Consider the following 13,724-nt stretch of genomic DNA (forward strand, 5'->3'; position numbering starts at 1 on the left):
AAAATAGATATACAAAATACACATATAACTAGTTAAATTTGTATTTAAAAACATGTACAAAAAACACATAAAATAATGTAGATTTGTATGAAATGAAAACAAATACATTTTATATAAAATATGTATACAAAATACACATAGAATAATGTAAAATCATATCAAAATAAATACACAGAATATCAATAAAATAATGTAAATTTGTATGAAAATAAAGATGCAAAATACCCATAAAATAAAGCATTTTTTTTAATTACATATACAAATATACACATAAAATAATTAGTTTTGTATTAAAATTAATATAATAAATGCACATACAATAAGGTAAATTTGTATTAAAAAATATGCAAAATACACATAAAACAATGTAAATTTGTTTCAAAATATATATACGAATACACATAAAATAACGCAGATTTCAATAGAAATATATATACAAAATACACTTGAAATAATGTAAATACGTATAAAAATATATATACAAAATACACATTAAATAATGTTAATTCGTGTCAAAATAAATAAACAAAATATCATGAAAAGAATGTGTATTTGTATGAAAATAGATATACAAAATACACATAAAGTAACCTAAATTTGTATAAAACTATATACAAAAATACACAAAAATAATTTAAACTTGTATGAAAATAAATATACAAAAAACATATAAAATTAGGTAAATTTGTATTGAAAAACATATACAAAATATACATAAAATAATGTAAATTTAAATGAAAATATATAAACATATAGACTTAAAATAACGTAAATTTGTATCAAATATATATACTAAAAACATATTAAAAAATGTAAATATGTATAAAAAAAATATATACAAAACACAAATAAAATAATGTAAAATCGTATCAAAATAAATACAGAAAATATTAATAAAATAATGTAAATTTGTATGAAAATTTAGATGCAAAATACCCACAAATAACGCATTTTTTATAAGAATATATATACGAAAAAACATAAAATATTTGATTTTGTATTAAAATAGATATACAAAATACACATAAAATAAGCTAAATTTGAATTGAAATATATATACAAAATACATAAAATAATGTAAATTTGCATCAAAATACTTATACAAATACACATATAATAACGTAAATTTGTATAAAAATATATAAACAAAATACACATTAAATAATGTAAATACGTATAAAAAAATGTACAAAATACACAAATAATCATGTAATTCGTATCAAAATAAATAGACAAAATACCAATAAAATAAGGTAAATTTCTATGAGAAAACATATACAAAATACACATAAATAACGCAAATATCAATAAAAATATATATAATATAATATATTTTTATACATATTTAAAATATTTAGTATATTTTGTATATATATTTTATCCAAATTTACGTTATTTTATATTTATTTGTTTATATATTTTCATACAAATTTACATTATTTTATGTGAGTTTTGCATATGTATTTCAATACAAATTTGCCTAGCTTTATGTGCATTTTGCATATCTATTTTCAAACAAATTTAAATTATTTTTGTGTATTTTTGTATATATTTTTATAAAAATTTTAGTTATTTTATTTGTTTTTTGTATATATATTCCTAAATATACATTCTTTTATTGGAATTTTGTGTATTTAATTTTACAATTTACATTATTTTATGTGTATTTGTATATATTTTTCTACGTATTTAAATTATTTTATGAGTATTTTATATATACATTTTCATAAAAATTTACGTTATTTTATTGTGTGTATTCGTATATATTTTGAAACAAATTTTATACAAATTCATGTTATTTTATGTGTATTTGTATATATATTTTCATACAAATCTATATTATTTTATGTGTATTCTTACATATATTTTATTACAAATTCACCTTATTTTATGTTTATTTTGTATATTTTTTTCATTTAATATAATTAAATTTAAATTTATTGTATATGCATTTTGTATATTAATTTTAATACAAATTTAATTATTCTATGTGTATTTTTCTATATGTATTTTTATAAAAATATGCTTTATTTTTTTAGTATTTTGCATCTTTATTTTCACACAAATTTACGTTATTTTATTGATATTCTGTTCATTCATTTTGATACGATTTGACATTATTCTATGTGTATTTTGTATATATTTTTCATACAAATTTACGTTATTTTATGTCTATTTGTTTATATATTTTGACACAAATTTACAATATTTTATGGGTATTTTGTATATATATTTCAAAAGAAATTTACCTAGTTTTATGTGTATTTTGAATATCTATTTTCATACAAACTCAAATAATTTTTATGTATTTTTGTATATATTTCAATACAAATATTAGTTATGTTATGTGTATTTAGTAAATCTATTTTCATTCAAATATATATTATTTTATTGGTATTTTGTTGATTTATATTGATAAGAATTTACATTATTTTTTATGTACTTTGTATATATATTTTTAAACGCATTTACATTATTTAATATTTATTTTGAATATATAATTTTATACAAATTCATGGTATTTTATGTGTATTTGTATATATATTTTCATATAAATTTACATTATTTTATGTGTATTTTGTACATATATTTCATTACAAATTTACCTTATTATATGTTTATTTTGTATCTGTATTTTGTACATTTATATTTATACAAATACACATTCTTTTATTGGTATTTTGTTTATTTATTTTGTTTCGAATTTACATTATTTTATGTGTATTTTGTTTACATTTTTTATACGTATTTACTTAATTTTATGTGTATTTTGTATATATATTTTTATAGAAATCTACGTTATTTTATGTGTATTCGTACATATATTTTGAAACAAATTTACATTGTTTTATATGTACAATAAGGTAAATTTGTATTGAAATAGATATGCAAAATACATATAAGGCAATGTAAATTTGTTTCAAAATATGTATACGAATACACATAAAATAACGTAGATTTCTATATAAATATATATACAAAATACACATAAAATGATGTAAATACGTAAAAAAAATGTATACAAAATACACATAAAATAATGTAAATTCGTATCAAAATAAATAAAAAAAACACCAATAAAAGAATGTGTATTTGTATAAATATAAATATACAAAATACATATAAAATAACGTAAATTTATATAAAACTATATACAAAAATACACAGAAGTAATTAAATCTGCAAGAAAATATATACAAAATACTCACAAATTAAGCTAAATTTGAATTGAAATATATATACAAAATACATGAAATAAAGTAAATTTGTATCAAAATATTTAAACAAATTCACATATAATAACGTAAATTTGTATGAAAATATATAAACAAAATACACATTAAATGATGTAAATACGTATGAAAAAATGTGTACAAAATACACATATAATCATGTAATTCGTATCAAAATAAATAAACAAAATACCAATAAAATAATATAGATTTGTATAAGTAAACGTGTATAAATATAAATGTACAAAATACACATTCAAAATAAACATAAAATAAGGTAAATTTGTAATGAAATATATGTACAAAATACACATAAAATAATGTAAATTTATGAAAATATATATGCAAATACACATAAAATACCATGAATTTGTATAAAATTATATATTCAAAATAAATATTAAATAATGTAAATGCGTATAAAAATATATATAAAAAGTACATATAAAATAATGTAAATTCGTATCAATATAAATCAACAAAATACCAATAAAATAATATATATTTGAATGAAAATAGATTTACAAAATACACATAACATTACTAAAATTTGTATTGAAATATATACTAAAATACATATAAATAATATGAGTTTGTATGAAAATAGATATTCAAAATACACATAAAATTAGGTAAATTTCTTTTGAAATATATATACAAAATACCCATAAAATATTGTAAATTTGTGTCAAAATATATAAACAAATACACATAAAATAACGTAAATTTGTATGAAAAATATATATAAAATACACATAGAATAATATCAAATCGTATTAAACTGAATGAGCAGAATATCAATAAAATATCGTAAATTTGTATGAAAATAAAGATGCAAAATACCCATAAAATAAAGCATATTTTTATAAAAATACATATACAAAAATACACATAGAATAGTTAAATTTGTATTAAAATTGATATACAAAATGCATATACAATAAGGTAAATTTGTATTGAAAAAATATGCAAAATACACATAAAAGTGTAAATTTGTTTAAAAATCTATATACGAATACACATAATATAACGTAGATTTCTATAGAAATATATATACAAAATACACATGAAATGATGTAAATACGTATAAAAATATATATACAAAATACACATTAAATAATTCAAATTCTCGTCAAAATAAATAAACAAAATATCAAAAAAAGAATGTGTATTTGTAAGAAAATAGATATACAAAATAACCTAAGTTTGTATTAAACTATATACAAAAATACACAAAAATAATTTAAATTTGTATGAAAATAAATATACAAAATACACATAAAATTAGGTAAATTTGTATTGAAATACATATACAAAATACACATAAAATAATGGAAATTTGAGTGAAAATATATAAACAAACACTTAAAATAACGTAAATTTGTATCAAATATATATACAAAATACTAATTAAATAATGTAAATATGTATAAAAAAATATATACAAAACACAAATAGAATAATGTAAAATCGTATCAAAATAAATACACAGAATATTGATTAAATAATGTAAATTTGTATGAAAATAAAGATGCAAAATAGCCATAAAATAACGCATTTTTAAAAAAATATATATATGCGCATACTGTAAAGTAAATTTGTATTGAAATAGATATGCAAAATACATATAAAACAATGTAAATTTGTGTCAAAATATATATATACGAATACACATAAAATAACGTTGATTTTTATAAAAATATATACAAAATACACATAAAATGAAGTAAATACGTATAAAAAAATGAATACAAACTACACATAAAAATCGTATCAATATAAATAAACAAAATACCAGTAAAATAATATATATTTGTATAAATATAAATATACAAAATACACATAAAATATCGTAAATTTGTATAAAACTATAAACAAAAATACACAGAACAAATACACATTCTTTTATTGGTATTTTGTTTATTTATTTTGTTTCGAGTTTATATTATTTTATGTGTATTTGTTTTACATTTTTTTATACGTATTTACCTAATTTTATGTGTATTTTGTATATATATTTTTATAGAAATCTACGTTATTTTATGTGTATTCGTATATATATTTTGAAACAAATTTACATTGTTTTATATGTATTTTTGCATATCTCTTTCAATAGAAGTTAACCTTATTGTATGTGCATTTTGTGTATTTATTTCAATACAAATTTAAATATTTCATGTGTATTTTGGTATATATATTTTTATAAGAAATGCGCTATTTGATGGGAATTTTGCATCTTTATTTTCATACAAATTTACATTATTTTATTAATATTCGGTGTATTTATTTTGATACGATTTTACATTATTCTATTTGTTTTTAGTATATATATTTTTTATACATATTTACATTATTTAATGTGTATCTTGCATATATATTTCATACAAATTTATTATCTACTATTTATTTTCATACATATACACATTCTTTTCATGATATTTTGTTTATTTATTTTGACACGAATTTACATTACTTAATATGTATTTTATATATATATTTTTATACGTATTTACATAATTTCATGTGTATTTTGTATATATATTTCTATAGAAATCTACGTTATTTTATGTGTATTCGTATATATATTTTGAAACAAATTTACACTTTTATTTGTATTTTGCGTTTTTTTTCAATACAAATTTACCTTACAGTATGTGTGCATTTTGTATATTAAATTTAATACAAATTTAATTATTCTATGTGTATTTTTGTATATGTATTTTTTTTTAAAAATATGCTTTATCTTATGGGTATTTTGCATCTTTATTTTCATACAAATTTAAATTATTTTATTTATATTCTGTGTACTTATTTTGATCAGATTTTACATTGTTCAATGTATAACAAAAATAAATACAGAATACACAAAAATAGATATGCAAAATACATATAAACAATGTAAATTTGTTTCAAAATATATATACGAATACACATGAAATAAGGTAGATTTCTATAAAAATATATATACAAAATACACATAAAATTAAGTAAATACGTATAAAAAATGTATACAAAATACACATAAAATAATGTAAATTAGTATCAAAATAAATAAACAAAATACCAATAAAAGAATGTGTATTTGCATAAATATATATATATATATATATATATATATATATATATATATATATATATATATATATATATATATATATATATATATATATATATATATATATATATATATATATATATATATATATATATATATATATACACATTAAATAATATAAATTTGTTTAAAACTATACAAAATACACATGAAATGATGTAAATACGTATAAAAATATATATAAAAAATACACATTAAATAATGTAAATTCGCGTCAAAATAAATAAACAAAATATCAATAAAAGAATGTGTATTTGTATGAAAATAGATATACAAAATACACATAAAATAACCTAAATTTGCATCAAACTATATACAAAAATACACAAAAATATTTTAAATTTGTATGAAAATAAATATACAAAATACACATAAAATTAGGTAAATTTGTATTGAAATACCTTCACAAAATACACAAAAAATAATGTAAATTTGAATGAAAATACATAAACAAATACACATAAAATAACGTAAATTTGTATAAAAAAAAAAATGTTCAAAACACAAATAGAATAATGTAAAATCGTATCAAAACAAATACACAGAATATCAATACAATAATGTAAATGTGTATGAAAATAAAGAAGCAAAATACCCATAAAATAACGCATTTTTTTTATTTATAAAAATATATATACCAAAATACACATCAAAAAATTTAATTTGTATTAAAATAAATATACAAAAAACACATACAATAAGGTAAATTTGTATTGAAATAGATATGCAAAATACATATAAAACAATGTAAATTTGTTTCAAAATATATATACGAATACACATAAAATAACGTAGATTTCTATAAAAATATATATACAAAATACACATATAATGAAGTAAATACGTATTAAAAAAGGTATAGAAAATACACATAAAATAATGTAAATTCGAATCAAAATAAATAAACAAAATACCAATAAATGAATGTGTATTTGTATAAATATAAATATACAAAATTCACATAAAATAACGTAAATTTATATAAAACTATATACAAAAATACACAGAAGTAATTAAATATGTATGAAAATATATACAAAATACACACAAAATAAGCTAAATTTGAATTGAAATATATATACAAAATACATGAAATAAAGTAAATTTGTATCAAAATATTTATACAAATACACATATAATAACGTAAATTTGTATGAAAATATATAAACAAAAAACACATTAAATAATGTAAATACGTATAAAAAAATATGTACAAAATACACATATAATCATGTAATTTGTATCAAAATAAATAAACAAAATACCAATAAAATAATATAAATTTGAATGAGTAAACGTGTATGTTGCATATTTTTTCACTACAAATTTACATTATTATATACGCATTTTGTATATTAATTTTAATACAAATTTAATTATTCGATGTGTATTTTTGTATCTTTATTTTTATAAACATATGCTTTATTTTTTGAGTATTTTGCATCTTTATTTTCATACAAATTTACATTATTTTATTGATATTCTGCTCATTCATTTTGATACGAATTGACATTATTCTATGTGTATTTTGTATATATATTTCATACAAATTTACGTTATTTTATGTGTATTTGTTTATATATTTTGACACAAATTTACCATATTTTATGGGTATTTTGTATATACATTTCAAAAGAAATTTACCTAGTTTTATGTGTATTTTATATATCTATTTTCATACAAACTCAAATTATTTCTATGTATTTTTGTATATATTTTAATACAAATTGTAGTTATGTTATGTGTATTTTGTAAATTTATTTTCATTCAAATATATATTATTCTATTGGTGTTTTGTTGATTTATATTGATACGAATTTATATTATTTTATATGTACTTTGTATATATATTTTTATAAGCTTTTACATTATTTAATATTTATTTTGAATATATACTTTTATACAAATTCATGGTATTTTATGTGTATTTGTATATATATTTTCATATAAATTTACATTATTTTATGTGTATTTTGTACATATATTTTATTACAAATCTACCTTATTTTATGTTTATTTTGTATGTGTATTTTGTATATTTATATTTATCCAAATACACATTCTTTTATTGGTATTTTGTTTATTTATTTTCATTCGAATTTACATTATATTATGTGTATTTTGTAAACATTTTTTTGTACGTATTTACTTAACTTTATGTGTATTTTGTATATATATTTTTATAGAAATCTACGTTTTTTTATTTGTATTCGTATATATTTTGAAACATATTTACATTGTTTTATATATATTTTTGCATATCTCTTTCAATACAAATTTACCTTATTGTATGTGCATTTTGTATATTTATTTCAATGCAAATTTAAATATTTTATGTGTATTTTGGTATATATATTTTTATAAGAAATGCGCTGTTTTATGGGAATTTTGCATCTTTATTTTCATACAAATTTACATTATTTTATTAATATTCGGTGTATTTATTTTGATACGATGTTACATTATTCTCTTTGTTTTTTGTATATATTTTTTTATACATATTTACATTATTTAATGTGTATCTTGCATATATATTTGATACAAATTTATTATCTATTATCTATTTTCATACAAATACACATTCTTATCATGATATTTTGTTTATTTATTTTGACACGAATTTACATTATTTGATATGTATTTTGTATATATATTTTTATACGTATTTACATAATTTCATATGTATTTTGTATATATATTTCTGTAGAAATCTACTTTATTTTATGTGTATTCGTATATATATTTTGAAACAAATTTACATTGTTTTATATGTATTTTTTAATATCTCTTTCAATACATATTTACCTTACTGTATATGCATTTTGTATATTTAGTTCAATACAAATTTAAATATTTTATGTGTATTTTTATAAAAAATGCGATAATTTTTGGGAATTTTGCATCTTTATTATTATACAAATTTACATTATTTTATTGATATTCTGTTATTTATTTTGATACGATTTTACATTATTCTATTTGTTTTTTGTATATATATTTTTTATACACATTTACATTATTTAATGTGTATCTTGCATATATATTTTATACAAATTTACGTTATTTTAAGTGTATTTGTTTATATATTTTCATTCAAATTTACATTATTTGATATGTATTTTGTATATGTATTTCAATACAAATTTACCTAATTTTATGTGTATTTTGTATATTTCTTTTCAAACAAATTTAAATTATTTTTGTGTATTTTTGTATATAGTTTTATACAAATTTAGGTTATTTTATGTACGCATTTACATTATTTAGTGTGTGTTTTGTATATATATTTTTTTGCAAGTTTACTTTATTTTATGTGCATTTTTGTACATATATTTTAATAGAAATTTGCGTTATTTGTATATGTTTTCTCATACAAATTTACTTTATTTTATTGCTATTTTGTTTATTTATTTTGATACGAATTACATGATTATATGTGTATTTTGTACATATTTTTTATACGTATTTACATTACTTAATGTGTATTTTGTTTATATATTTCTAAACAAATCTACGTTTATTTTATGTGTATTTTGTATATCTATTTTCATACAAATACACATTCTTTTCATGATATTTTCTTTATTTATTTTGACACGAATTAACATTATTTAATGTGTATTTTATATATATATTTTTATACGTATTTACTTTATTTAAAGTGTATTTTGTATATATATTTCTATAGAAATCTGCGTTATTTTATGTGTATTCGTATATATATTTTAAAACAAATTTACATTGTTTTATGTGTATTTTGCATATTTTTTCAATACAAATTTACCTTATTGTATATGCATTTTGTATATTAATTTTAATACAAATTTGATTATCCTATATGTATTTTTGTATATGTATTTAAAAAAAAAATGCTTTATTTTATGGGTATTTTGCATCTTTATTTTCAAACAAATTTACATTATTTTATTGATATTCTGTGTATTTATTTTTATATGATTTTACATTATTCTATGTGTATTTTGTATATATATTTTGTATAAAATATATTTGTTTTCATTTCATACAAATCTACATTATTTTATGTGTTTTCTGTACATGTATTTAAATACAAATTTAACTAGTTATATGTGTATTTTGTATATCTATTTTGTATGTATATTTTCATAGAAATTTACTCTATTTTATGAGTATTCGTATATATATTTTGATACAAATTTACATTATTGATGTGTATTTTGCATATCTATTTCAGTACAAATTTACTTTATTGAACGTGCATTTTGTATATTTATTTTAATACAAATTTAACTATTTTATATGTATTTTTGTATATATAGTTTTATGAAATATGCTTTATTATATGGATATTTTGCATCTTTATTTTCATACAAATTTACATTATTTTATTGATTTTCTCTTTTTTGATACGATTTAACATTATTCTATGTGTATTTTGTATATTTTTTTTATACATATTTACATTATTTAATGTTCATTTTGTATATATATTTTATCCAAATTTACATTATTTTATGTGTATTTGTTTATATATTTTCATACAAATTTACATTATTTTATGTGTTTTTTGTATATATATTTTTCGACGTATTTAAATTATTTTATGTGTATTTTGTATATACATTTTCATAAAAAAATAACGTTATTTTATTGTGTGTATAAGTATATATTTTGATACAAATTTTATACAAATTCATGTTATTTAATGTGTATTTGTATATATATTTTCATAGAAATAAATATTATTTTATGTGTATTTTTTCATATATTTCATTACAAATTTACCTTATTTAATGTTTATTTTGTATATTTATTTCATTCAATTTTAAATTATTTTATGTGTATATTTGTATTTGTATTTAGGTTATTTTATGTGTATTTTGTATATATATTTTCATCCAAAATTACATTATTTTATTGATATTTTTTTAATTTAATTCGAGACGAATTTAGATTATTTCATAGGTATTTTGTATACATATTTTTATACTCATTTACATTATCTAAAGTGTGTTTTGTATATATATTTTTATGCAAATTTATTTAATGTTCATTTTTGTACATATATTTTTATAGAAATTTGCGTTATTTTATGTATATAGTTTTATATAAATTTACGTTATTTTATGTGCATTTTGTATATTTATATTTATACAAATACACATTCTTTTATTGGTATATTGTTTATTTACATTTATACGAATTTACATTAATTTATGTGCATTTTTTATACATTTTTTTATACGTATTTACTTAATAATATGTGTATTTTGTATATGTATTTTTATAGAAATCTTCGTTATTTAATGTGTATTCGTATATATATTTTGAAACAAATTTACATTATTTTATATGTATTTTGCATATCTATTTCAATACAAATTTACCTTATTGTATGTGCATTTTGTATATTTATTTTAATACAAATTCAAATATTTTATGTGTATTTTGGTATCAATAATTTTATAAAAAATGCGTTATTTTATAGGTATTTTGCATCTTAATTTTCATACAAATTTCCATTATTTTATTTGTGTTTTGTATATATTTTTTTTATACATATTTACATTATTTAATGTGTATTTTGAATATATATTTCATACAAATTTACGTTATTATATGTGTATTTGTTAATTAATTTTCTTTCAAATTTACATTATTTTATGTGTATTTTGTATATGTATTTCAATACGAATTTAATTACTTCTGTGTATTTTTGTATATAGTTTTATACAAATTTACGTTATTTAATGTGTATTTTGTATATTTATATTTATACAAATACACATTCTTTTATTGGTATTTTGTTTATTTATTTTTATACGAATTTACCTTATTTTATGTGTATTTTGTATACAATTTCTTATACGTATTTACTTCATTTTATGTGTATTTTGTATATATATTTTGAAACAAATTTACATTGTTTTATATGTCTTTTGCATATCTATTTCAATACAGATTTACCTTATTGTATGTGTATTTTGTATATTTAATTTAATACAAATTAATTTTTTCATGTGTATTTTGGTATATATATTTTTAAAAATAATGCGTTATTTAATGGGTATTTTGCATCTTTATTTTCATACAAATTTACATTGTTTTATTAATATTCTGTGTATTTATTTTGATACGATTTTATATTATTCTATTTGTGTTTTGTATATATATTTTTTTATATATATTTACATTATTTCATGTATTTTTTTTAATATATTTTATACAAATTTACGTTATTTTAAGTGTATTTGTTTATATATTTTCATTCAAATTTACATTATTTTATGTGTATTTTGTAAATGTATTTCAATACAAATTTACCTAATTTTATGTGTATTTTGTATATTTATTTTCATACAAATAAAAATTATTTTTGTGTATTTTTGTATATAGTTTTATACAAATTTAGGTGATTTTATGTGTATATTGTATATCTATTTTCATACAAATACACATTCTTTTATTGATATTTTGTTTATTTATTTTGACGCGAATTTACATTATTTTTTTGTGTATTTTATATATATATTTGTATACGTGTTTTTATCATTTGATGTGTATTTTGTATATATATTTCTATAGAAATCTACGTTGATTTATGAGTATTCATATATAGATTTTGAAATAAATTTACACTGTTTTATGTGTTTTTTGCTTATTTTTTCAATACAAATTTACCTTATTGTATATGCATTTTGTATATTAATTTTAATACAAATTTAATTATGCTATGTGTATTTTTGTATATGTATTTTTATTTTGCATTTTTATTTTCATACAAATTTACATTATTTTATTTATATTCTATTTCTTTTTTTAAACAATTTTACATTATTCTATGTGTATTTTGTATATCTATTTTTATACGTATTTACTTAATTTTAAGTGTATTTTGTATATATATTTTTATAGAAATCTACGTTATTTTATGTGTATTCGTATATATATTTTGAAACAAATTTACATTGTTTTATATGTATTTTTGCATATCTCTTTCAATACAAGTTTACCTTATTGTATGTGCATTTTGTATATTTATTTCAATACAAATTTAAATATTTTATGTGTATTTTGGTATATAAATTTTTATAAGAAATCCGCTATTTGATGGGAATTTTGCATCTTTATTTTCATACAAATTTACAATATTTTATTAATATTCGGTGTATTTATTTTGATACGATTTCACAGTATTCTATTTGTTTTTTGTATATATTTTTTTTAAACATATTTACATTATTTAATGTGTATCTTGCATATATATTTCATACAAATTTATTATCTATTATTTATTTTCATACAAATACACATTCTTTTCATGATATTTTGTTTATTTATTTTGACACGAATTTACCTAGATATGTATTTTTTATATATATTTTTATACGTATTTA

This window comes from Eriocheir sinensis, chromosome 25, assembly GCF_024679095.1.
Source record: "Eriocheir sinensis breed Jianghai 21 chromosome 25, ASM2467909v1, whole genome shotgun sequence".
Taxonomy (NCBI): domain Eukaryota; kingdom Metazoa; phylum Arthropoda; class Malacostraca; order Decapoda; family Varunidae; genus Eriocheir; species Eriocheir sinensis.